The following is a 24,852-nucleotide window of genomic DNA, read 5'->3' on the forward strand; positions in this document are numbered from 1 at the left end:
CTATTTAGTCAAACAACATCAATAGATTCCCAAATAGGCCCTATGGATTCCTAGCCATGGGCTTTTGTTCAGGTTTATAGTATTAGAGGGGATTTCCCTTCTGAGGCCTGTACATTATATCTAATCAGAAAGCAGTTGATCACCCGATGATACATTTGCCATTATTGTGAGTAGGCACATCCTACCTGTCAGGTTAGTCATGCTTAGGATGGGCAGCAGAGTAAGAGCTTGATGAGAATCATCTTCTAGCAACATGCTTAGGCCTGTGCAACACAATGAAGGCCAGCCAGCAGTGAGGAGGCTTCCAACACAGCTCCAACTTGATTTTTCCATGTCATACAACCAAGGAACCTAATATCTTTAGCCATAGGTGTTACCATCCTCTTTTGATGGGTAACTAAGACTAGTTGCCTATCCATTCAATATGCTACTCTGTTAAGGAACTATAGGGTCCTCATAGCTTGTGACAGGCAGGATACCATCCTTCAACATCTTCCCCTGACTAGCTAGCCCTATCACAGTCAAGTAAACAATGTCAGTTCGTATGTACCATTGTACAATGATATATCACCTGATTAACAAAACACAAAGAGCTACACTTTGACCAGTGTTTATATCTGCAATTCACTGAAAATAACTCTATAAAAAGTTCTTCTTTTCTTCCACCTCAGTCTGTTAAATTTATTGTATTCTATAGTCTAAAGAACCTTGAAAAGAGTCATTTTCCTTCTAATATTCCCTCTACCTAGTTGTGAGTTTGACTATGTTACTTTACCTATTATGTTGAAGTAATGGGCCCTTGAGAATGAAACCCAGCATACTTTTGTTTTGCTGCTGCACATGGCAGCATCATTTCTCAGAGCTGGAAAGATGTCTATGTTGGGCTATACTGGACACATTGATGAAGTTCACAGGTAACAAAGGTCAAAAAAGTGAACCAAAATTACAGGCCAGCCTTTGGCTTGTTCATGACTGTGCTCCAGAGTTTAAGTTATTTTCACAATTTCATTTCTGACTGAAAACCAAGCTATCCTACAAATGTCTGACATAGGAATCCCTCTCCCCTACCCTCCAGCACCATGTTAGTTTATAAAAGTTTTGTAACAAAGTGCTGCAGTTGGATGAGTTAAAATGACTAAAAGTGTTTTCTCATAGTTTTATCAACTAGAAGCCTGAAGCCAACATGTCAGCACCATGGGTTCCTTGGGAGGGCTGAAATGGAGGCTATCCCATAACTCTCTCATCTTCCCTTGTCAGCTGTCAGTCTGTTTCATTCCTTGGTGAATTCCATTTCACTTCAATCTGACTGTATGCTCACCCAGGCATGTGGTTTCCCTGGGACTCTGTGTCTTCTTAAGACTGTTGGTTATATTCAAGCAGAGAGCATCACAACGCATAAGAGGTAGATCCATTGAAGTAAAATGATTGAACAGAACACTGTAATGCTGCAACAGTCAATTGGACAAACAAGGTTTCCATTAAATAACTAACATGCTAGTGTGTATAATTCAGGTAATGAGAACAAAGGGATGGTTTGCAAGTCAGGCTGCATGGAGTATGACAGTGTAAGACTCATCATGACAGTTATGTGGAGATATTTCAGTCAGTAAAGTACTCGAGGGCCTGAATTTGAGCCCTTGAACCTATGAATATTGGGTATGGTGGTACGTACTTCTCATCCCAGAATTGGGATGAGAGAGACAGGCAGATCTCTGGAGTTCTCTGGCTAGCCTACCTACATTAATAAGTAAGTCCCATGCTAATGTGAGAAACTCACCTTCATAACACAACAATGTGAACAGTGCCTGAAGGAGACCAGAGGACAAGTGTATACACACACACACTCACTCACACACACACACAAACACACACACACACTCACCATATATTGATATGAAAACTTTCTTAAAGAACAAAGTTTACTTAGTTCTAGATGCTGGAAAATGATAGTCAACAGACTCATAGGTTCAGCTATCTTATGAAGTTTTCTGTCTCTTCCCAAGATAGTGACTTGATGCTGCATCTTCAGGGGAGAACAAGCACTGTCTTCTCATGGTAATGCTATGGAAGGGGTATGAAGTAGAGAGATAAATGCTTGCTGCTATGCCCTTTGATAATGGCATTAATCTATTTATGAGAACAGCGTTCTTGTGATCATGTCTGCTGCAAGGATTAACCTTTATATCCTGCTGTACTGGGGTTTCAGTTTCCAACACATGAAATTTGGAATCCATGTTCAGATCACAGCCCTCAAACACAGTGTATGTAATGGGGATTCTCGCATGTCTCCATGTAATTCACCATGCATATGAAGTATCAGTAGTGCAGTAAATACAGTCAGTAGCCAAAATTAATTTAAAATCAACTCCACTTTGTATTTGTGACTTCTATAGGTCACAAAATAAACTTAATTAATAATTCATGACCTTTCAAATTCTCTGTCCTATATAGAATTAATCTCCTGATGCCTAAAACTGTGGCACATCCACTCATTCAATTCCCCAAGTCAAAGAAAAAAATAAAAATCCCAATACTCAAGACTGCACATCTCATCCATTCTTTTTGACCAACACATTTTATCTCTGTCTACATTTTTGTCTTGTAGATTTTCTGGGTATTTTTAAGTACTTTTTGTATTTCAAATGGAAATTCTCAAGTCATCTTATTCATGCTAATAAATCTTTCCCCATCACACATCTATTAAAGCATTGACAATATTATATATTATCACTCACTAGCAACCATACTTTATTTCAATACTTTCTCTCATGTGGCAAAGTGTAAGTGATCATTAACTCTCCTTCTAATTAATTTTAAAACTTCAGTGTTTCAATCAATGCAAACCTAAGTCCAAGAATCAAGCTGGTAATATTGATAATATGTGCTTATAATTGCATATTTCAGTTAACAATAAATCTATTCTTACACTAATAAAAATGTATAAAGCTCCTTCACCCATCAGAAGCTTGGGGGCAGGTCCATTAGCACTTGCCATTTCACAGTTGTTCATAGGTTGTGCAGATTAATGGGTAAAAGGAGTAGCACAGTGTCAGGAAGCTATTTTTACATAAAATCACGGTTATTTTTAGATTAAACACTCAGTCTCCATTTAAGAGGCCGGTTTGCAAGAACACAATAATTAAAGAGCTATACATAAAAGTGTGCTTAGAATAAATCACATACTAGAAGCCTTGGCAGGCCTGATAGTAGCCACAATTATTAGTAGGTTCTCTTTCACTCGCAGGCAAAAGGAAAAAAAAATGTGTTGATGTTGAAAACTCCCCGTACATGCTCCACATTCAGTAAATGTAAATCATCCCTATGTTACTGCATTGGAGAAGCAGATAAAAATCCTGTGTCGTCAGACAAAGTGCAGTTGGTCTTACTTATACCCAGTGTCTTCATCAGCAGATTCAAGCAAGTGTAAATAGGAAATATTAAAAAAATAATAAGCTATATGTGAACTGAATGTGTACAGACTTTTTTCTTTTGCTTATTGCATAAACAATATGTAAAGTAATTGTTTACATAGCATGTGTGTTACGAGTAATCTAGGAATTATTTTAATGCATGCTGATGGGAGGTATAGGTATACTCTATGTAAATGCTATGGCATTTATGTGAGAGACTGGAAATGACATTACTCTTGTGAAGAGCAATCCTGGAATCAGTTCCTCCCTGGTAGCTAATGAGAACTGCTCCCTAAATAGTGGCTAGTCTCATCGTGTATGTGGAATGAACAAACCCTTATGTGCATCCAAGAGGTAAGAAAATGAAAGAAAGAAAAAAAGAAGGAAACAGATGCTGAGCCCAACGTTCATAAACTCATGAAGAAGTTATAAGATAGCCTGGTCTCAAGTTATAGGGAGAGGGTTAGAGGAGCTGATGTTCTGAGCAGAGCCTCTCCTTTGCTCTTTCTAGTCTTCCAGGGATCTATTTAGGAATCCAGTAGACCAAATGAGCATTATCTGAAGATTTGTTTCCCCTAAGCAAGTATCTCTGCTGGGCAACACAGAGCTCCACTGGGTTCCTCCCCCAACCTGCTCTCACAGGAGTTCTATGCAACTGTTTCCTGATCATCCTAAAAAGTCTTCACACCACCCTCCTTTATCTTTACCATCACTATATACTCCTAGATTCAACTTTTCTTCCAGTTAGTGTTTTTGATTTGTTTTGTTTTGTTTTGGTTTTGGTTTTTGTTTGTTTGTTTGTTTGTTTGTTTTTTGGTAACCTGTGCATAAAATGCTTTTGCTATTCATGGATTGACAATTATGTACAATCTGTATATGGCTATTTTCTCATTGACATGCCAAGTCACTGCATTTTATTTAAGGCATAGAAATAAGCCACATGAAATTTGAAATAATTCACGTATTACATCTAATCCTGTCAAATGAAGGCAGATATCTGTTTACCAGCAGAAGAAGCACTACCATGTGGTAGTCAGTATCAACAGAGATTTTTTTCAGCCTGCCAATTCTGAAATTGTGTGATTCTTGGGAAAAATATTCAATTCAGACATTTGCATAATTCTTCATTATGTTCATAAAATTGGAATTCATTTACATTTTAATCACATAATTTAAAATTTGCATATTCCATAATTATTTTGTATGATTATATACTACATGGTACTAGGGTTATTCTTTTCAGAGGTGAATTGAAATCTTGCAAAGAACCCAAGGACTAAGGAAGTCAAGAGCAAGGAATACTTGGTCACTTATATGTGAAACGCAAAGTATTCTTCATGAGGAAGACTGTGCAGGAATCAAATGACACAGTTCCTGGAGTGACCCGGTAAGTAAGTGAAAAAGCAAGATCTATCAACCAACAAAGAGCCACCCAGGTGACAATAATCAAAGTAGATTTGCTAAGAGAAACAGTTCACATAGCTTCATAACTCAATAAAACATCTCTAATTCTAGTATTTTCAGGATGAAGGGAAGGAGAGAGGAGGGAGGGGGAGAGAGAGAGAATTACTCTCCTGGCTTAAAAAATCAAAGACAAGGGAGAGAAGTGAAAAGGTGCTTAAATTTCATCAGGGTTATCAATCACTCACCTTTCCCATGAGGATCAAGATACTTGTTATTTGTTAATGTTTTTTGTGTCCAAAATAATAGCCTTATCAAACTAAAGTTGTAACACCCGTGAGAACAAAACCTTTTTCTTTTTGACTATCTAGAAGGAGAGCAGTCTATTTACATGTCTGAGCTACACAAGCAACAATGACATTGTCCACAAAACCCTCCAATCCTCACTCATTTTTATGCAAATAATTTTATTAAAGCAATGAACATTCAGAGATTAACAGAGTATTTGCTGGCACTAAAATAACTTACATAGCAACAAATAATTGCTGTATACCATGAATGTCCTATAATCTTAAATAATATATGATTAGTTCCTTTTGATCCTTTTTTATTTAAATTTGAAACAAGGTTGTTTTGCATGCCAATCCCAGTTTCCTCATTTCATACAATATCTTTTGATCACTTCACCCCTCTATCCATCCTTTACACAGTCACCTCCCTGAACAACCAATTTGGGGTTTTCTTTTTTCTTCTTGCCCTCCTCCTTCTTCCTCTTTTCCTTCTCCTCCTTCCTCCTCTTCTTCATCTTTTATCCATCAAGTCCACATCCCCAAATATTCTTGGGATTGGGTCCTGCCCTGAAGTGTCTTCACCCTAATCAGGAGTCATGACATTAAAGAAATCAGAATCCCCCTTTCCAAGCAGTTTTCAAAGGTCAATAGCTCCTCAGTTATTAGTAAGAGTGTGTGCTTATCTCTCACCATCTCCATTCTCACAGGGTTTTTTTTTCTTTCTTTTTTTGCTTGTGCTTGTGTAAGTCTTGTGTATGTTGTCTCAATTGCTATAACTTCTTATGTGTTATTAACCTCCTATGTCCAGAAACCACTGCTTGAAGTCATCCTCTACTGCTGGCTCTTAAAATCTTTCTGTGCCTTTATTCACAGTGTTCTTGAAGTCTTGAGGATGATACATGCATCTCAATTAAGGCTGAATATAGTCTCCTTTTCTCTGCACATGACCAGCTGAGGGTCTCTACATTAATTGTCATCTACTGCAAGAAGAATATTTCTCTGATGATGCTTGAGAAATGCACAGTTCTATAAATATAGCAATAAGTCATTAGGAGTCACTATGGCCTATGACCTATACATATTGCCTCATGTTCTTAGTCCCATTAGCAGTGCCAGAAATGGTTTCTATTTTATGGGTGATCCTTAGATCCAATCAGAAAGTGATTGATTATTCCCATAACATTTGTGCCACTACTGCAACAGTGGGCATATCTTATCACTTCAGTTGGTATTGTAATTTATGGTGTTTCACAGCTGGGTAGGACTGATGATTACTTTTCTCCTACAGTAGTGTGGATATCATATACCACACATTCATAGAACTATTAAAACTAGCCAGTAGTGATAAAGTTTCCAAGTGATTATCAGCTTGATTTCTTCACTTGTATTATATATAATGTGGTACCTTCCGCCATAGAGTCTTACTGTCAAGTTTTCGAGGGTAACCAAGATTTTTGGCAATTAACTTACAAAGACGTTGTCTGCATTTGATACTGGGATTGTATTTGCTAGGGATGTGTTTTCTGTTTTCTTTCTTTCTTTCTTTCTTTCTTTTTTTTTTTTTCTTTTTTAACATGTCGAGTCGATCCCAGTTCCCTCTACCTCCCTTCCTCCCTCATCCTGTGACGTGAGTGAAGGATCCTGCCAGCAGGAACTCAGAGTATTCCTGCAGAGATAGGTGGATCTCTGGAGGGCCCGGAACTCCAGTAGAGAACCGCAGTGCGGTTCTGAGACCATGCAGGTAGAAATTATTACGAGTGGTCCAGCGTGGATAGGCAGGTCTAGTGTGCTGAGACCCGCTCCCGGAAGTTCCCCAAAGGATTGTTGGCTCCACCCTCTGTCCCAGTGCTCAACCAGATCAATGGGACAGTGGGCAGGGTAGAGCACAGGGTAGGAGGAAGGCAGGCTCTAGGTGGTAGTGGGTGGGGGTGTATCAGAGCTCCAAGAGTACTATGGATGGGGACAGGACACAGGCACAGGGAGATCCGGGGCCAACCCAGGGAATTCCCGGGGAAGGGTGTAGGGGAAAGTCCACACAAATTGGCCCCAGACTCACCTCTAGCCAAGGCCTGGCAATGGGGGACCTAGTGATGTGTTTTCTAGTTTGGGTTTTGCTCCACTGTTTAATGCTAGCCCCACTAATCAAGAAGGGTTAGTGTCTAGAATAAAAATATTCAAAGCATTTAATCATTGAGAAGACAGTGCAGTTTAAAATAGAGTCATGGAACCAAACAAAGCGTCCTCAAAAAAAAAAAAAAAAAAAAAAATGCAAAGGGTTGGGTAACTTTTTTTGTTTGCTTGTTTGTTTAATGTTCAACATCGTGCTGAACAGACAGCAGTTAGATGCTGAGAAGCAATTCTCAGCATCCCAATGGCAGCTCACAATCTTCTGCAAATCCAGTCCTGAAGGCTCTAATGGCCTCTGCATGCAATTTACACACATGGTATGCAGTATGTGAAGTATGCTTCAAATACACCCACACATACCAAAAATGAAAATAAATCTGAAAATGTTCACATTCTTAGCCACCAAGGAAATGTAATTAAAACAACTTTAAGACCTCATCTTACCCAGTAAACATGGCTGAAATAAAGCAGGAGAGGGGGAGATGAGAGAGAAAGAGAGACCCACAAATGACAGTATATGCTTGTGAGGATGCAGGAAAGGGGAGGGAACAATTATTCACTGCTGGTGGAATGCAAAGTAGTACAACCTCTATGCAATTCAGTGAGTAAGGCCTTCAAAAAGCTAGGAATAGATCTATTAAATGAACTAGCAGTAGCACTCTAGGGCATATATATATATATGCTCCACAGGATTCTATATCTTACTATCTAGGCATTTGCTCATTCATGCTCATTGTTCCCCTATTCACAATAGCAAGGAAATGAAAATAGTCTAGATGGCAATCAAATGATGAATGGAAAATTTCTTTCATTTTCCTATATTAAAATTCTTTGTAACACTAATATTATTTACGCTAGAAAAACTGAAGGACAGAAATCAATACAAGAAATCTTGCAAAGAAATGTTGAACTTGAGACATATATTATAGAACTGTGAAGGGCTCTAATAGGCCCGGGCATGGCAAACATGACACTAAGAGGTTCTTTTTTCTTTTACCCTTCTCCACCTTACTAAACACTATTAGGCTACATTCCTAAAGCTAATCACTAAGATGTATTCCCTTATTTGGCTACCTCCTCCTTCTGAGGCTGACCACAAATTCCAGCTATCAAAGTATTGAAGTTCAGCAATCAAAAGCCCCTCTTTGACTTTCCTAATTAATCTGTCCAATCAAAATTAAACACCTCATCCTAATCTGGGCCTTTCCCTTTCCCTTTACAAACCTCCATTTGCCTATGGGCCATGTCTGTCTCCTCTCTATCCACAGACAGTCCTTTGTCCCTCTGAGGCAAAAATCCCTTACCTTCTCCCTTGTTCCTTTTCCCTTCTCTATCATCCTGACACCTGTCTTTGTCTCTTACTCCCTGCCCTTTGTCCCTCTGGGGCAAATGAATCTCCTTTGTGCTGAAAACTTGGTCTTATTGTGTGCTGACTCCAGTCTTTAAAAACATCTAGGTCCAATATTTGCATTGTAGCATATTATTTATAAATATTCATATTGTTACTTTAAATTTAGCTTTAATATAGTTCAATGTGAGAAATCACATAACAATACTTTAAAACTTCAACTGTGAATAGGGAGAGAACAGCAGTCTCTCAGTGCTGAATAAGAACAGATGTAAATTTACAGGTGCACTAGAAACTCCCTTTCTTTTCCATTGGTCCACAATGGCTGTTTCCAACAAGGACTCTACTCCTACTGATGTGCAAACTGGGTTATCAATGATTTTCTAACATGTGGGCCATTTGGATATTAGACAGAAATTAGAATGATAAGCTCCAACTCAACCACTGATGTACATTTAATGTAAAATTATTTTCACTTTGCTTGCTGAGCATAGGAACACTTTCCAGTCATAAAATATACAAACTGGATATTTATTGGGAAATCTTCTATATTTCCAAAATTATTGTAGTGGGTCTAGACACAGAGGGAAAATGATTTTTATATCAAGATGATAATAAAAAATTGGAGAATTATGCATGGCACTATCTAAAAAGCACTGGGAGAATCTCAACTATGAACACAAATACGAATGAGGTTTTTAAAAAATAGCATCAAGAAATGGTTTGTTATATATTGAAACATTACAGAATTTTGGATAGGCGAATACTAATAACTTGCCTGGAACAGTTAAAAGGATAACAGTACTCAGGATGTTGTGGTCCAGATTTTAGGGTTTAGTACCTACTGGGAATGAGGCTGGGGGCAGGAGGGCTAGAAAGAACTAAGGTGTTAGAGGTAAACTTGAAAGAAAGAAGTTCATACAAGATTGTGGAAGGAAACTCAGAAATGTTTGAAGTAACCTATGAAGCTGGACATAGAAAAGAACACACAGTAGACTCTCAGATAAGCCCACACATAGTAGACACACAAGAATGTTGAGAACACTGCCAGTCTCAAGATAGGACTCTTTGCAGGATTTCCACTGGGCACCAGGAACACTGATATAGTATTCAAGAGAGAAGGTAGAGCAAGGGTATTGAGTATCATACTTAAATCTACAAATATAGAACTGCATTATAAAGTCACAATGGGATGCCTTTGAGTAATAAATATAAGTAGACTTATATAACAATCATAGAAATGAAAGCCAAGAAGTTTGTGTTTTCTGAAAGATGGCAAATGAGATTATAGCATAGAATGAACAACTTTTCTCAATGTTTAATAAATTGGATTTTTAAGAACAGAATTTAAAAATTGATTCAAATTACTGACTAGCAGCCATAAGTGATCATTATGAAAGTAGATTTAACACAACAGTCAGGATCTAGAGTCCATGGATTTAAAGAGGCAAAGCAGTGATTGGAGCTGTAGATTTCTAACACATCTTTGGTGAAACCACCCCAGTAGAAATACAGCTCTGAATATAGATATTTAACACATTTCTCAAGACACTGAGGAACAGGCAAAAGGAGGGAAGGAAAAGGATAGATACTTGCTTTCATACCACTAGATTTTAGTGAAGAAAATGGAACCAAGCAAGGAGGCCTATTAATGATATGTTTTAGTAGAAAGAGGCTAATCGTAGAGCCACAGAGAAGCTTGAGAAGAAGTAAAAGGTTTTTGGTACACAAATTATTTCCCATTGCATTTTTAAACTTTATCTTTAAATTGTTTGCATATTGTTATGAAAATTTAAATTCTTTAGTGGGTACCTCTGGGGGGGACTCAACTATAGATTGTTTTCCTGGTATTCCAAATGAGTAGTGAATTCAGATTCTTTTTCTATTGTTGCTGGTTTATTTATCTGTGCTGTTGATATTAAAGAGTGGGATTGTTTTATTATTTGCTTGTGGAAACACAAGAAATTGAGCAAGTAAAAATGATTGGTGGGAAGGGTTGTGTGAATGTAAGATGAAGAGAATAGACAATTGATGCAGCAAGTCCACGTGAAAATCAAGCAAGAGGATGGAACAACATGGAGTAGAATGTCTTCATAGAGAGAAATGGGACTTGAGGCTGGGGGAGGAGATTCCATGAAGTCAGTGGAAAACACTGATGCAGGCAAAGAAGTTGAAAAGGTTGAATGAAGTCTGGTATCAAACCTTAAAGTAAGCCAAAGTTTAAAACAGTTGCTGACGAGGGAACAGAGACAAGTTCAAGAGTCCTCAACAAAGCAATCATCTGAGGCCCTGATTGCACTCTCCAAGTGGAGGATATGGGGAAAAAAATCAATGCAACATGTCCTGGATTCTGAGAGTCTTGTTTTCTTTCTCCCACAGACTGAATGGGATTCTTCTACAGCCCACACAAAGCAATGCTAGAGCATACATATGCCGGTGTTAAAAGCCTGAGTACTGATGAGTCTAGAGGCAATGGTATTATCTTATTAATCAAAACACCTGGCATGCCTGTTGTGGAACAACTAACTACCACAAACCTCTTTGCTGTAAGCAACACAATGAGAAACCCACTATTTCTGTGGGTTTGGAACACAGGAAGAATTTATCTTGAATCTTGGCTTTTGACTTCCCCACAAGTCTATGAAGGAAGATGTTGGCTGAAGTAGGATTTCCCCTTCAAGGCCAAATGGTTTTCAATAGCACCTTGCCCTATGGTTCTTTATCAAAGTCAGCCTGAATGTTAGTAAAGAAAGCCTATAGACAACATTGAAATTGTATCTTTATGACTCCTAATCACAGAGAAGGGAGAGAAATAAAATTGACTGTAGTTTCTCATACAGATTTACATAAGTACTAAAATTTATTTTCATAATATTTCTTGAAATTCACTAGTACAGTACATCTTCTTAGCTTCAAGAAGAATCAAATCATGGATCAACACTGAAAATTACAAAAAACTTAGCTACTTGTTCCAAGTAAAAGAAAAATAAACTTCCCAAATCAATAGAAAGATAACTAAGAGTAAAAGAGGGAAGGAAAAAGGAAGGATGTGAGTAGAAATCCACAGAAAAAGAAGTACAATTTGGGTAATAAGTTCTTTCAAAAATTGAGTGGAACCTTAACAAGACAACCCTTTCTTCTGTACACTTGCAAAATTGTTTATACTATACACTCTTGGCAAATGTGTAAAAAAAAATGTAATTCTCTTATCTAATCAAAGAATCATTTGGCAAAGCTTATAATGTTCACTTTAAACGTTCACATATAATTACCATATCTATTTTATTTATTGACATCTGAACACTAAATTGGTACAAATATGCATGTTTGTGTTTTATTACTCTTTAACAGTTAAAATCTGGATACCATCCAAGTGTTATTTAATGATAAATTATTCAGTAAATTATTGTATAATTATGGAAATAATGCAAAGTTATGTAACTACAAAGTTAGGTAACTACACATACATACACATGTATATTAACTTAATAGATTATGCCTAAATATCAATAAAGAAATGTTTACAATCATGTCACAAAGTAATATATAATGTATTAAGTATAATCCATTAGAAGCTTAAACTAAACACGTGTGCTTGTATGTGTATGTGTTTGTGTATATTCATGTGTATGTACATATATGTAAGTACATAGATTAAATATGGTAAGATAGACACTTAAAGCTTATATGGATAACTTTATTGACAATTAATTGTGGAGTAGTCAGGAAGATTGGAATGGAGAATGTCCTAAAACTATAATTTACTGTTCTCTATGCTGTGGAGTGTTTAAACTTAACAGATAATCACATTTTTATGAAACATTTAAAGTAAGAAAACGTGTTTTAAAAATAACCCGATAGTGACAATCAGAGGACCAAACATGGAGTGTTTTTCAGATAGGTAGCCAGTTTTCTGCCTGCTGGCTCCTGCAGGCAAATCCACTCCATCCTCACTGACTTGCTTAATTAGAACAGGAGGAGGCAGCAAGAAGAAGGTTTGCTCTCCACATGTATCACATAGTAGGAAATACTATTTGTAGGTACTAACTATGAGCATAGGACTGAATCCTAAGAAGTACAAAATGCTGGGTCTGTATGATTTATTATTCAGTTACAACCTCTAAAGAGAGAAATAAGGCCTCGTTGTCAACTCTGATTTATATTCTCTCATTTTGTAATTCAATGAAAAAGTCAAATGGGCATTGCTAAAATCTGGTTACGGTTTCACCAAAGAAGTATAATTATATTTGTATTCAAAGTTGCACTTTCCTTCCTTTCATGTGATTTTTAGACCCTTTCTTTCATTTAATTTTTATCTATGTATTTTCTTCACCTAGTCAGACCAGAATGGCAGGAAGTTGGCTACTTAATATTGCATTCATTTTGCTTGTTCATAATTTCTTTGCTTCAATTCTGGGGTTCCTCACAGCACTAGAAACGATCCAATTGATTGCAGTTTCCACCGTTTTCTAACACCAATCGGTGCTGATCCACTACGCCACTGATGGACTTGTGCGGAAGGTAAAATCATATCTTCTAGGGGGAAATAAAAGTTCAGAACCAGCTTCTCCTTAGGTGTTGATTTAGCTCTACTTCTATTTAAGAAGTCAGATGGTTTGGTGCTGTTTTGGAATTATGCTGACAACAGAGATTAAAGAGAGTTAGTTCTTTGGCTGTGGAGGATTTTGGAGAAACTGGAGGTGGAGAAAAATATGGTGAAAATTTATTGTATGAAAAAATTCAATAAAAAAGTAAAGAGAAAAAATAGAGACACAGAGCCTTGTCATCTACAGCAACAGAAATAAATGTACTGTTTTATAAAGGAGTATATGTGAGAATAAGTGGATATTACTGGTCATAAGGGAAAATGAGAAATGGCATATACACAGTGGGTATAACAACACAAGAAATGCATGGGAAATGATCAAGAAGAAATAAAATGTTAAAGAAGGAAATGATACACCATCCTGCTTTTACAAATACAGCAAAAATTATAGCATCATCTACCATTTATTAAACTATTGTACAAACAAATGAGGAAAATGTATTTTAATGGTTAGTTCCTTTGGAGCAAGCTAAGAGCCAGAACAAAAGTCACACAACCCTATAGAAATTCTGCAAGCTTCTATTTATAGTTCTACAGTCAAATTATTCCTACCCCTACTTCCAACACACCTACCCAAATGCACACACTAGCCTGAACAGACCCTCAAAATTACACTTATGTGTTGCAGGGGTCTCTGTGAACTTGACAGCCTATAGAGTAAAAATCAATGAGAGGCAAGATGGTAGTTTGATTCAACAGAACTCAATAGACCTTGTGGGTTCAAACTTCTAGAGTCTGACCCTGAATAGATTGCTTTAGGCATAGTAAGCACAACACAATTAGGTGGAAATCTTTCCTGGCAGTAACTATCCCATGTGCACAATAAAGCTTAAGGCATGACTACATTGAAACTCCTTGTAAATTACATGTGACATCCACCATGAAAATGGGGTCTTTAGATTGACTATGTGTAATACCTTTCATAATGATTGGTTCTATAGACTCAAAGCTCTCAATAAGCATCTGGGGGTGAATCTGATGTGGTCTCAGCTACACAGATAGTGCAAAGGTCACCAGGCGATTAACCATATCTGCCCAGCCAGCCTTCTGGGAAGAAAATAGGTTATGCATCCCTCCCTATGAAGAGACAACCCTGTGTGTTTAACATTTCTGGTGCCTCTGGTGCTTTTCTGTGAGTACAAAAACTTTAATGTCTTCCACACTTAATTGTAGTAATTTTTCGTTGGTTTGTTTGTTGTGGAACATCATCCAGTGTGCTATATATCTCAGCCTGGCCTTGAACTCTCAATCCTACTTTAGAGCTGAGCTGCAAGATGTGAAGTTTTTAGCTACTTAACATCATAATAGTAGGTTTTATTCTTTTAAAACCCTTTGTTCAGAGAACAGTTGCTGACTAATTGCCCTTCCTTGTAGAATCTAACATTATTGCATTATGGCCATCTACAGTGCTATTACCTATATGGACTTAAATGGCCAAATAAACATAAATATGGGCTCATCTCAGACATTTTCTTACAGCAATCCTAAATAACATTTAAAAGTGAATAAAATTTGACTATGGAGACTAGATCCATTGTATGCTTGGTGTTTTAAATACTCAGAAAGTTGGTCATTTGCCTCTCTAAGTCTTTAGCATAAAAGACCACATTTATCTTTTTACATTGCCATGACAAGGTATTGGAGATTGTGTAATTTATAAATATCATTAACTTATTTTGCCTGCTTCCTGATACGTTTACCTAAGATCAATGGACCAGCAAGTTCAGTGTTCATGAGAGCTAAGCTCTGCTTCTAAACACATAGTATCTTGTTCTGTGTCCTACACAGAAGAGGAGAAGAGGAGCTCTGCCACAGCATATGACAGAAATGAAAGGGTGGAGGGAATACTGTGAGGAGGATCATGGCACAAACAAAATTTCCTCCAGGTCATTTTTCAGTACTGACTCATTCATGAGGTCAAGACTCTCATAAAATGCAAATTTGCTCCAAGGACCCAGCATAAGAATCACGTTACAAGGTTGGGAGGCAATCTGGTTGGGATACCTGTTGCTGAATTGACCACCAGGTCTGATTGTGTTTATCTGGCTGTCTAGGCAGACATTACCTTACTCCCCTACAGTGACATGTTCAGCACCTCACCAGCTGCACATACATCCCTAAGATCCTTTCTCATTCAGCTGAACAAGACCATTTCCCAATAGAGACTTCCTCAGCTTAGTTCATGAGTTATTTCTGCTCCTCCATGAGAACCTCTAATCAATCAGTAAAGTTAGAGACTGAATAAATATGGGTAGTGGCACAAACATTCAAACCACATCCACACTACACATGCATGATGTATATATGACCATAAATACATATCCACACATTCATCTTGACAGTTTTCCACTTGCAGCTAAATTTTTATTTGCAAATGGTTATTCATTGGAGATAGCTTCTGGGTTAGGGAGAAGGACATGTGTCCACTTCTCCTTTCTACATCAGGATGCCAGACTCAGTTCATATGTGTGTCAGTCCTGTTGTATTTAGAAGGCCTTGTTTCCTTGATGTCCTCCATTCATTATGGCTCCTCTATCTCTGAGGATGACTAAGAGAAGCTGCAGGGGCTCTCTCTAGCATTTATTATTTTGTAACTACTTGGAAGAAGCCTTAGGTTCACAGGAAAATGAAATAGAAAGTATGTTTCTGCATATTCAGGCCAATGGTCATGCCTCACCTCCAACCATTCACACCCCCACCAGAAAGGGACAAGTGGTACAGTTGTTGAATTTAGGCTGATGTATCCTATCACTCAATGCCTGCCTGTGTTTAGTTATATCTTAGCATGTTTGAAGCTACTGACACAAAACATCATAGATTGGCTGGCTTGGGAAGAGCAGTATTATTTATTTTTAACAATTTGAGAAACTGAAAACTCCAAGGTCAAGACAACGGCAATATTTTCATTATGATTCAAACCTGGTTGGATACATTTTAAGGATTTAGACATGCTTATAATTACCTGTGTCTACTATTGTAGACTATAGAGAATAATTTCAGTTTCCTAAAAAGTCTCCTTTATTCCTCCTATTCATCACCTCTCCTATAGTCTTTAGCAGTAGCTGATGTTTTTACTATACCCATAACTTGTCTTTTCTAGAAGGTCATATAATTGTAATTTTTTAGTATGTAATATTTTTAAGGTAACACCACATCACTTAGTAAAATGTATGAATTAGTAGTGTTTTCTTAGAAGTAATCTATAGGCTCTTAGTAAGATATGTAAATATGTAATATTACCTTTATTTAATTTCTGTATCTGGATCTTCCTATCTACCTTTCTATATCATAATAATCTGTCTGTATATTTCTCTCTCTCTGCATACCCCTCTGAGATTAAGTTTTAATATATGATTTTCATACTAAACGAATGAAAAATAAGATCCACATGGCTATCACACAGACATAGGGACAAAGCATTAAACAAAGTTTAATATCTATTTCATGTTAAAATAAAACTTCTCAATAATTTAAAAATGAACAAAATACTCTTCACATAATTCAGGTCATATGAGAAGCCCATGGCAGCCATCACCACAAGCACCTGATCAAAATAAAATAAAATAATAAAAATAAATCAGTTTTTCTTCTAGGATTTCATAGGAGACACAAATACCTACTCCTCCCACTTCTAGTCAACACAGTACTGGAAAAAGTAGCATAAGGGAAATGCCTACATCACAATATGAGTTAGGAAACTGTTCTGCTTTTATCTTTGAAAGATATTGTGTGGTTCAATTCACCAGGAAAAAACTTTTAAACCTGGTACTATCTTTTCACATGATAATTATTATTTCAATTTCACACAGATATTTTCTTATTCAGATAGCATATTTTGGGATCTGGAGAAATGGCTCAGCAGTTACTATCTCATAGTAACACACACACACACACACACACACACACACACACACACAAACTTTAAAACTTAATTTTCAGATAGCTTATTTACAGTTTCAGTTCTTTTTATTATTTTAAGGTTTTTAAAATTTAATTTTGCATTCCAACCACAGTTCTTCCCAACCCTCCTCCCATTCCCTCTTGCCTCCTTCCTAGCCTACCCTCCCACAGGGAAAGTTCTTCCATGGGGGATCCACAAAGCCTGGCCCATTAAACTGAGGCAGGGCCAAGTCCCTTCTCAATACATTAAGGCTGAGCATGGCATCCCACCATAGGGAATGGGCTTCAACAAGCTAGCTCATGCACCAGGAGTAGACACTGGTCCTGCAGTCACGAGCCCCTCAGATAGGCCAGGTATACAACTGTCTCCTACATGCAGAAGGCCTAGTTCAGTCCTGTGGAGGTTCCATGGCAATCAGTCTAGAGTTCATGAGTTTCCACCAGGTTGGTTCAGGTGTCTCTGTAGATGTCCCCTTCATGAGCTTGATCTCCCTTGTTCATATATTCCCTCCTCTCTCTCTTCATTTGCATCTGATTCCATCAATTACTGGATGAAGGTTCCATGATGACAACTGAGTATTGGCCAGTCTGTATAGAGGGGAAGACCAGTCCAGGCACCCTGTCAACTATTTCTAGGAGTCTTAGCTGGGGTCATCCTTGTGGATTCCAAGGAGTTTCTCTAGAACCAGGTTTCTCCTTAACTCCATAATGGCTCTCTCTATCAAGGTATCTCTTTCATTGCTCTCCCACAACATCCCTCTCCAAACTTTACCATACTGTTCCCTTTCAGTTCTTAGATTGGGTTAGGGCTAATTGATTTTACCAGCTTCTAAGGAAATAGCTTTTTGTTTCCTTATTGTTTCTCCATTAGTTTGCCTTTTTCAAGTTAATTAATTCTTTATCCATTTTTATTAGTTTTTCTTCTTACATTAGATTTCTCTTACTCTTCTTTTTCTAGATTTTTTGATAGAAACAAATAATTAAATTTATATATTTCCTATTTTCACTATTGTAAAATTCCATGTTTCCCACAGATTCTGTGCACACCTCTGGTTTAATTCAAGTATTAGTTTCTCTAGAGGTTTCTTTTTTAATCCATGTTATTTAAAAGAGTGTTACTTAATCCCCACACATTTGGGAATATTTTACCTGTCTTTCTTTTAGAGATTTCTAGTTCAATTTCACTGTGTTCTGACCATCTATGCATAGACATTGCATGATTTCTTTTCTCTTTACATGTAGTTTATTTTATGGTCCAGAATGTGACTTGCATTACTATATGTCCCATGTGAACTGTGTAGTAATGTGTGTTTTGTTTTTGAAAGGGATGTTCTACAGATGTCTACTGTGTTTCACTGATGGCTGGTATAGAGTTTGACTATGTGCTTATTTATTTTCTGCTTATTAAGCAGGACCATTTCTGTTAGCAGAGCACTGATGTACCTAACAATAGATGCACTGTTTACCCTCATCATTCTGTTAGGTTTGCTTCACTTGCTGTGGTTAAGTGCACAAATATTAAGAGTTGTTGCGTCTTATGGGGAAAATGATGTCACCATTGATTTTTCAATAGTCTTAACCTGACTCAATCTGAGATTAATCCATATACTTTCATTTGATTAGTGTTAGTTTTACTTTGAATCTATGTGTGTCCTTATATTTATTAGTGTATTTTTTGTGTATAATTTTGTCTTGATTTTACCCACTTTAATAACATTTATACTACTGAGATGAAAAAAGGTATAAAATGGCTTGGTTAGTACCTATTATTGCTGGTGTTTCATTTGTAGAATTTGTTCTTTACTCCTATTGTATTCCACTTTTTTTATTTGTTTGGTGTGTGTGTGTGTGTGTGTGTGTGTGTGTGTGTGTGTGTGTGTGTGATTTTAATTAAGCATTTTGCATGTTTCTATTCTCACTTCTTGATAAATTAGTTATATTTCTTCTGAGTCCACAGAGTATTCCAAACAACATATTCTGCTTGCTTTGTGTGCAATGTGAATACTTTGAAATAAAATAATTCTAATAATTCTTCCTCATTCCCTGTGCTATTATTGTTACTCTATCCACCTGCACACACACACACACACAGAGAGAGAGAGAGAGAGAGATCGAGAGAGAGAGAGATCTGCCTACTATGTATTTTTTGTTGTTGTTCCAAAGTAGTGCATCATCTTATTGTTTCCAAGCATTGCCAATTTTTGAACTAGCATTTTCTTTTTTATTTAAATTTGAAAAAAAGCTTATTTTACATGTCAATATGTCAATTCTAGTTCCTGCACCTCCCTTCCTCCCATGTTCCCCCCAACAACCCCATTCCCATCCCCTTTCTGCTCTCCCCAGGTAGTCTTCAAAATCTGGCATGCATATATTTGGAGCCGGGCCTAGGCCCTCCCCCCCAAGTATATATGCTGAGAAACTATTCCTTTATGTAGAATGGGCTGCCAGAGTCCATTCCTATATTGGGGATAAATACTGATTCATTACCAGAGACCCCATGAACTGCCCAGTCCTCCTAGCTAACACCCACATTCAGGGAGTCTGTGATGGTCATATGCTGTTTTCCCAGTTGTCAGACTGAAGTCCATGATCCCCCTCTTGTTCGGGTCTTGTTCCTATTATTGGATTAGCTGTTAAAATAATATTAATGATATAACTTAAATTTGTCACTCATTCCTATTCAAATGCTCTACAAATTTAAAAATTGCATTTATAGATCATAGCTTCTATTATATACATACCTACATACATATAAATAGTCTGTGTTATTGTAAAAATAAGCCCTACTATCTCTCTCCTGATTACCAACAAAAACTCAACTTTGGTTCACTTGAGAAAGTCCTTATTTCTTCATCCTTGACAGGTAATATAGAAGAGGAGATTATTCAAGGGTGTGGTTTTTGTCTTGCTTCCAACACTTCAAACATCTCCCCTCATGCTTCTTTCCTGCATGATTTGGAGGTATCAGATGTAAACTTACCTTTGCTATCCCATAGCAAAGATGCTGATTCGCCTCTGGCTGATTTCAGAGGTATTACTTTGCTTCTCATTTTCTCTAATTTAATGGGATATGCTAGGGTTTATTTTGTGTAGTGTATCTTGTTTGGTATTTTTTGTGCCTACTGGATTTGTAAATTGGTATCTGGGGCTAATTTAGTGAAACTTTACATCATTATTGTTTCAGATCTGTCTTCTGTTCCTCCTTTTTCTTTCTGCTCTTCCTACTATCTGCATCATACACTTTATGCAATTCTCCTACAATTCTTGAATATTCTGTTTGCTGCCAGATTTTATACCTTATTTTTCTTTGCTTTCAATTTTGCAGACTTCTGCTGAGATATCCTCAAGGTCAGAAATTCTTCCCTCAGTCATGGCCAGTCTGCTAACAAGACCATCAAAGGTGTTTTTCATTTCTGCCACAGTGCTTCTGATGTCTGCTATTTCTTTTTTTGTGTCTTTCTTAGAATTTTCTTCCTTCTACTCATACTGCTTTTCTGTTCTTCCTGATCACTAAAGCCCTCAGCATGCTAATCATTGTAATTTAAAATTCTGCACTATACGCCCTGCATGCTTTAAAAGTTTATTCTCTTTTCTTCTAGCTGTTTTTTTTTTTTTTTTTTTTTTTTTTTTTGATATTGCATTTAAGTACATCTTAGAGGAAAAATTCTTGTTAGCTAGACATAATCTACTGGCATAAATATTGTCAGTAATGTAGTGCTAGTTCTACAGAGTGTAAGAAAGGTTTTCTATAGTCCTCTCTTGTGTTTCAGTTTTATTGTGAGCCTGGTTTTGTAGACTGTAAACTTCACATAAGCTGCTTAATTCTTTTGCTTCTTTGGGATGTGATAGACAGAGAGCTGAACATGGGGAGGAGAGTGAAACTGGATATTTCTCACACCAGATCAATTGTGTTCTGATAAAACCCAGCAGGCTAAGCTTGGGTGGGATTGCTTCTTTTCAGGGTAGGCCCCTAGTAAGAACAGCAGAGTTTACAATATTACAGAATGCTTTCTTCTATACAGCTCCTGATGAAATACAGACACTCTTTGGGAAAATTCTCTGTGAGAATGTGGCAAACTCCAGAGGTTAGAACCCCCAGATCAGTGAGCACAGCCCTCTTGGTTGTGTCCTCTGGAGTTTTTAATTCACACAGAAGAACTCCAGAAATGACAGCAATTGGTTCCCACCAAATCTATTGTTCCTGGATTTCTGTTTCAGTAGCTTGTAGTTTTCTACATCTATCTGCCTATCTGTACAACCATGAGAAGGAATTGTTAATATCATGCTTTTAATTTCTAATTCTAGAAACTAGATTGAGTCAAGATTTTTCATTAATCATGTTTTTAGTTACGATTCTTTGTTCTCCCCAAACTCCATAGTTATCCAGAACTAGTTTCCATATTTAAAAGATTCAAGTGTTTTCACTAGCTTTATAATTAATTATTTCATTACATAGCATGATTTGGGTTTAAATATATAGTTCTTAAATTGAACTTCAATTACATTTATTCTAGCCAAAGCCACTCAATGACTTGTATTAACTGTTCTTATCAAAATTATTCTAATATATCAATCTCTTATAACAACAAAATTTTATATCTTAAGCACTTATATTTTTTATTAAATTATCTGGCATGGAACATCCCCTGTCTCAGGCCTTCTACTAGCTGGGCCTAAAACAAACAATTAAAAAGTATTTTAGAATGTATTAACTTAACAAAATCCTGGTCTTCTTCCAATCAAAGAGTGCTGTGAAACAGAATCTAAGACCTATAGCTGAATTCCCTAATCTTCTCATAACCCACATACTTCTGATATTTCTAGCAATGTATTACAACTTTCTTTATTCTCTTACTGCTAAACCTCCATGAGACTTCATTGGTGTTGCTTCTGGAAATCCTGGGAGACAAAGTCTCAAAGCAAACTCTCTGATCCTCTGGCTCTTACAATCTATCTGGCCTCTTCTTCCACAATGATCCTTGAGCTTTAGTTTTAGATGTGCTCCTTTGTTGGTTGTGGTTTTCTAGTAAGTTTCCTTTTGTTGCACCCATAAAAATTCATCAACATCCTTGCTTAGACATGAGTAGACATGCGGACAGGTGAAAGCCTAGGAAGCCTAGACCCTATGCAAACAACTACAGGCAATTACTGGATACTGACAGTAGAGTAAACAGTCTTCCCCAGAAAAGAAAACACAAATTGATTATCTGACACCAAATGGTCAACCCTCAAAACATGCATATAACACACCAGTCAGGGGAAGAAGTCAATGCTCAGCCATCATCAGAGAAGCTTCCTCCTGCAGCTGATGGGAGCAGACACAGGGAACCACAGCCAGACATTATGCAAAGATTGAGAGACCTTGGACCACTTAGCCCTAAATGGGTATATCTATCAAATCCCCCTTCTTGTGGCTCATGGAACCCTGCAAAAAAGGGAATGGAAAGAATATAAAATCCAGAGGGGGAAGGAGGACACCAAGAATACAAGGCCCTCTAAATCAACACTATCAAAGCATGTATGAACTTACAAAGACTGTTGCAGCATGGACAGGGCCTGTGTGGGTTTGCACTAGATAGCATCCTACAGCTCGAAGGAGAAGTATACAGATTCTCCCAACCCTAACTCAGAAGCTACCTTCAATTGATAATCATTTGCAAATGATAATTTAACTTTCTCCAAGGGAGTATCACTAGAGAAACAAACTACTCTTAAGGGTATGCTGCATGCCGAGCAGCGTCCTTGGGTGTTCCTTGTCTCATAGTACCATGTGAGGGCTTTTCCTTTTTTCAATTATGTTTAGTAATATAAATATTACCTTACAGGTCCTTTGTGTGTATATTATGGCTTCCACTTTAGTGATTTTATAGGATTCCTGAGTGTGGAAACAAGTGGGTCTCTGCATCTATATCTGTTTCTATGTCTTTTTCTTTTCTTTGGCTCTTTTCCATCTGCTTGTTTTGTCCTATTCCAATGTGTTAGTTTTGGTTTTACCTTATTAAATTTTTTATTATTTTCTCTTAGAAGCCTGTTAGTTTCTAAGAAAATATAGAAAGGGATTATATCTAAATGACAGGGGAGGTAGGGAAGAACTGAGAAGAATAGAGGCAGAGGAAATCATAATCAGGATATATTTTATGTGAAAAAAATCTATTTAATTAAAAATAATGAAAAATAAAAATCAAATACTATTATGATAGAAAAGACAAACAAACAAATATTTAAAAGCAAAAAGAGTATATACAAGTAACATTATACAGAGTGGGTTATATCTGTATTTAGAAATGTGTGTGTGTGTGTGTATGTGTGTATGAAGCAACAATTAATGAAATTAATGAAAAGATAAGCCATAACTATAAAAGAGATCAAAATGTAGAAAAGGATGTTTAAAGGAATGAAGGGGAAGGAAGAAATTAAAATCTCAAAATATATATATAAAAAAAACCATTTTTTTTTAAATCCCATGAAACTGCTTCCATGTTGAAACAAAGAATCTGGGGTAAACCATGGTCACTCTAATTTGACTTATCTAATCCCCACCCAATAAATAATAACAGTTTCAACTTAAAATTTAGTATAATAGCGAATAGTATACTGAATATTTAACTGTTACTCTCTTCTTTGCTTTTAATTTCAGTCATGAATAAGGGATTATGTAAGGAGTACGGTTATTACACCTGTTGCCACTGGTCTTGTCCTGCCACTGCACTAGCCCCAAATAATGCACAGAGACTCTGTATTTCATACAATGCTATTGGCCAGGTGCTAGTTTCTTATCGGCTAGCTCTGTCTTAATTATTAACCCATTTCTATGTATTTCCACGTGGTCTTACCGAGAGCAGAGGAATGGTGGTTCTGTTCTCTCCAGGCTCTCTCCATCCTGACTCCTCTTTCCTACTTCCTATTTCCTCCTTGTCTCCTAGTCCCTCCTATCTTCCTTTACTATTGGACAACAGTGCTTTATTCATTAACCAGTATGAGAAACATATATACATAATGGCATCTCCCATCATCTCCTCTTTTCTGTCTAAATAAAAAGAAGGGTTTTAACCTTAACATAACAAAATATATAGCACAACATTTATCAAATAAGAATCACAGTTAAAAATATTTATTCCATTAACATTTAGTAAGATATGAAGAAAATATTCCATCATCTATTTTATCTTTGTGAGTCTAAAGTCCTATATGTAACTTATCTTTAAGCCTAAGGAAAACTATAACCATAACTATCTGTCTTCAACTCCCTCAAAGACCACAGAAGGATAGTATATAAACTCTAGAAATGACAGAGACATCTTGCCTTTTCAGTCACCTGAAGTTCTTCTGTAATCTTCCATCTTCAGCCTATAGGCCATAGTGTGTCTAGAACACTCTTCAGCAAAGTAGGAAACTTTAAACTGTCTATCTGTATTGGCAGTTTGTCAGTCACTTTTCTGTGTCCTGCAGAATGTCTGGCAGACTCTTCCATGAAGCAGGAACTCTGTAGCAATGTCCATCTTGAATCAGCAGTCACTTTTCTGTGGGCCCTGAATGTCCAGTTTATACAGCATAAAGTGAAACAGTCCAGACAAGAGCAGTATCTTGTCCAAATGGCTAGTCTTGCCATATTGGAAGCAAACTCTATAACGAGTTTCTTCAATGTCCATCTTCCTTTCTGACGCAGGTGGTGTTGCTAGGAACAATTATGTCTCATTGTCAAGAAAAACCCTAAACCATATTAAATGTCATATTCTGTAGGTCTTTGAAATGTCTGAAGAATGCCTATCT

This window comes from Phodopus roborovskii, unplaced genomic scaffold (genome assembly GCF_943737965.1).
Source record: "Phodopus roborovskii unplaced genomic scaffold, PHOROB, whole genome shotgun sequence".
Classification (NCBI taxonomy): domain Eukaryota; kingdom Metazoa; phylum Chordata; class Mammalia; order Rodentia; family Cricetidae; genus Phodopus; species Phodopus roborovskii.